This window comes from Echinops telfairi, unplaced genomic scaffold (assembly GCF_000313985.2).
Source record: "Echinops telfairi isolate 266 unplaced genomic scaffold, ASM31398v2 ScPeMD7_7469;HRSCAF=8507_0, whole genome shotgun sequence".
In the NCBI taxonomy this organism is placed as follows: domain Eukaryota; kingdom Metazoa; phylum Chordata; class Mammalia; order Afrosoricida; family Tenrecidae; genus Echinops; species Echinops telfairi.
Genome location: NW_022111372.1, coordinates 24,943,739 through 24,947,609, shown reverse-complemented (window position 1 = coordinate 24,947,609; position 3,871 = coordinate 24,943,739). Strand labels below are relative to the sequence as shown.

The following is a 3,871-nucleotide window of genomic DNA, read 5'->3' as shown; positions in this document are numbered from 1 at the left end:
AAGGATCTACATGTGACCTCCCTGGGGGACGGACAACAGAAAAGTGGGTGAAGGGAGACATTGGACAGTGCAAGATATGACAGAATAATTTTTAAATTATCACGGGTTCATGAGGGAGGGGGGAGCGAGGAGGGAGGGGAAAAATGAGAAGTTAATGCCAGGGGCTTGGGTGAGAGCAGATGTTTTAAGAATGATGAGGGCAATGAATGTACAAATGTGCTTTACACAGTTGATGTGTGTATGGATTGTGATTAAGAGTTGTATGAGCCCCTAATAAAATGATTTAAAAAAACAACAAAAAAAGAATTGCTGTATGGATTGTTTTAAGAGCTGTAAGAGCCCCCAATAATATGACTTGTTAAAAAAAAGTAATTTTTAAAAGCCCGTAGTTGTTTTGAGCCTGCCAGTATTTATTTTTTTGTAGCAGTTTTACAACTGCTTAAGTTGGTTTTTCAGACTCTTCAAATGATAGGACATGGCTTGTCATTGATTGTAGCAAGGAGGATGTCTTTCTACCAATAGTTGACATAAGGCTGACCTTCCATAGACAACCTCTCTTGTGGGTGTGCAGTAAGAAGCTTTGGATTCTTTGATTTGGGGAGCTTCGTGGTCTCTCCCAGCCCAGACGGCTGGATGGAAAGCTCCAGCGAGTGCTCAGGAAAGTATGTACTTAGTCCGCTTGTGAATGCGCTCAGTACCAATGAGTGATTCCATGTGATGACAAGTCTGCTTACCGTCCAGTACCTGCAGAAGCAGCGTATGATCAAGAACTGATAGTACTGCAGGAAGAAGTCCAAGCTGCATTGAAGGCGTTAGCCAAAAACAAGGCTCCAGGAATCGAGGGGATACCAAATGAAAACTTTGGCAAGCTGATCAAGCACTGGAAGCACTCACTCATCTATGCCAAGAAATTTGGAAGACAGTTACCTGGCCAAATGACTGTTAGAAATCTGTATTTGTACCCATTCCAAAAAAAAGGTGACACAACAGAATGCAGGAATATCAAACAATATCATTATTATCACCTATTAAAATTTTCCTGATGATAACTCAAAACCAGTTGTAGCAGCACATTGACAGGGAGCTGCCAGAGGTTCAGGCTGGATTCAGAAGTGGATAGGGAACAAAGGATATCATTGCCGATGCCAGATGGATCTTGGTTGAAAGCAGAGATTCCAGAAAGATGTTGACTCCTGTTTTATTTACTACGTAAAGGCACTCCATTGTGAATCACACCAAACTATGGATAACCTGGAGAAGTATGGGATTCTCATCATTGTTCTCAGGTGAAACAGGGACCAAGAGGTCTACCATGTGGTTTGAAATCAGCAATATACAGGGTTGTATCCTCTGTACTTCTCTCTCATTCCAAATTTCTTCTCTGGTTTTTCAAATACTGCTCGTGGTCTTTTCTATCTTACTCTTGATTTTTATCTTTATATTATTATTATGTATTTTTTTCTTCTTGCTGTTTTGTTTTGTTTTTGTTTTTTATTGTTTCTGTTGGGTTTCCCAGTTTAGGAAGCACAGAGGAGTGGCTGCATAGAGACAATCACTGATGCAACGGTTTATCCGGGACAGGGTGGGAGTTGGGAGAGTGAGGGGGATTAGGGAGCAAGCAATGCGGGAGGTGGGAGAGAGCACTAGCACTGGTTGTGATGATAGATATTCAACTCTTAAAAAACGATTTCACTGTGGAAGTGTATGATATGTAAATTGTATATTATCAAAACTCTTTAAAAACAAGAGAACTGATTGTTCTTAGGTGAGGACTTAGATTGTTCCTAGGGCTTACAGTTAGTGTGGGCTTAAAATCCATTTATTTATCTACAGTCTATTTATCTCCTTGTTCCACTTTAGTGGCAGCACTGTCAGTTTTTGAGAGATAAGTGCCCTTCCTAGGGCCTTTGGTTATTCTAATAGTGGTGTCATGAAACTAGTCAATGGTATAGGATTTCAAATATTGCCATAAGGGGACTAGTCACATAGGGGAAAGCTTCCCTTGTCACATGTCACTTCCCTAGTCCCACCCCTTCCTGTCACGTGTACACCCCTACCTCAACCCCTTCCTGTTACACATGCCTATTGTATGTCCCCCTCCTATTGCTTGTATTGCCTATTGTACAGTCCCTTCCTGTGACGTGTGTGGTTACCTGTAATCACACCCCCTAAGGAGATATAAGCCTTGGTTAGCAATAAAAGCCTCTCCGGTCTCCCCTGCCCTCTCAGCTCGTGCTGTGCGTGGGCCTGGCTGTTGAGGTCACAGCCGTCTAGGAGGTGAGCATGCTACCACCAATAATAATAATAATAAAATATAAAGGATATTCACTTACACAAATTTAAAAGAAAACCTTAAATGACCAAATCCTATCCCCACACGTGTTTCGGTGACATCGCCTTGTGTGGCACGGTTCCTCCGATGCGCCTTGTGGCTTGGCCTTCCTGCCGAGTGCAGACCAGTGTCTCTGTCTGATACTCCCTATGGTGACATTCCCTTTGTGCGTTTGGGGCAGGAAGGCCAGAGGTGGTGCTGTGTGGTCCACGCATCGCGCCCACTGGCAGCGCCTGCCAGCGGAGCTGCTCTGAATTTTGAGCCCTGGGTTCAGGGAGTGTGTACCAGGTTCCTCCACGGTAATCTTGCTTGGTAGCTCCTTACCAAGTATCTTGTGGGGAGAGAGAATGTTTAATTTTTAGTAACGAGGCACCGGGTGAAGTTGACCTTAAAAGATGTAAGACAGGCTGCATACCATGAAGACCGGAGGGGTCCAGGGTTTCACTGCGCTCGGATCCACGGTGCTCGTGGCAGCAGCAGCGGGAGTCAAACGACGCACTTACTGCATGCGCACCTGACCTCTTCCGCGTGGCAGGGAGCACGGATGCCATTGTGAGGACTGGTGCACCCGACGCACGTCATGTTCGCTATTTTCAGTTGCCTCCGTGAAAGCTGCACCCCAGTGGAAAGAGTGGGTGCATTTGCCTTCTAATGTCGGTGAAGAATACGGAATGCCGGATTCACTTCCAGAACAAACAAGGCTGGCTTGGAGAAAACACAGCCGGAATGCCCTTGGATGGCGAGACTCGTCTCACATATTTGGGAATGTGATCAGGAGCGAGCAGTTCCATGAGGAGGACTTGATGCTTGGTAAAGTAGAAACAAGCAAGCAAACAATGTCTCTGCCCCTGAGTTCATTTTGACTCAGAGTGACACGAGAGGGCTGCCCCTGTGGGTGTACACTGCTAGACATCTTTTTTTTTTAAGAAAAGGTTTCATTTTATTTCCTTTTGTCTAATCTTTACCTAGGTTTTGGAGGAGGTCGTGGGCAGCCCCTGCAGGTCTACATCGGTGTAGGTGTTTTCGGTCCTTCAGGGCTTCACATGACCGGTCCCTGACCACCTTGCTGTGAACGGCACAGCTCACACTATAATGCAGTGTCACCTGCGGCTTGGAAAGCACATATATGGCGAAGACACTTGCTTCGCAGATGTCTCTGATGGCTGCAACCACCACTATGTTCCTTATTCCGAACTTCCTGGTGGCCTTGTCTTTGGGCACGCAGCGAGCGCAGTCCGTGCAGCGAACAGGCTGAACATGGCCATGGCCTTTCTTGGTCTGACCGTTCTCCCACCTTTACTCTGTCATCTCAGAAGTGGGGCCCTGTGCGAGAGCGCTATGAATTTCTCCTGGAGCGGAGAGCCCGAGGCATTCTTGCAGAACGACTGGTGTATTTGGACGGCTGGTCTTGGATTCCCAGCTCCACAAGTCACACCGCGGCGTCCAGATCTCAGATCAAGTAGAAGGTCAGCCAGAGGGGAAGACTCTCAAGGCTATGGACAGACACACTGTCTGCAACAATGGGTGCAGATGTAACAA

The 3,871-nt window shown here is 46.2% G+C and overlaps 1 pseudogene; it reads right to left on the bottom strand.

The window, feature by feature from the left end:
• Positions 1 to 3,293: 3,293 nt before the first annotated feature.
• Positions 3,294 to 3,640, bottom strand: LOC105979421 (annotated as a pseudogene).
• Positions 3,641 to 3,871: the final 231 nt, after the last annotated feature.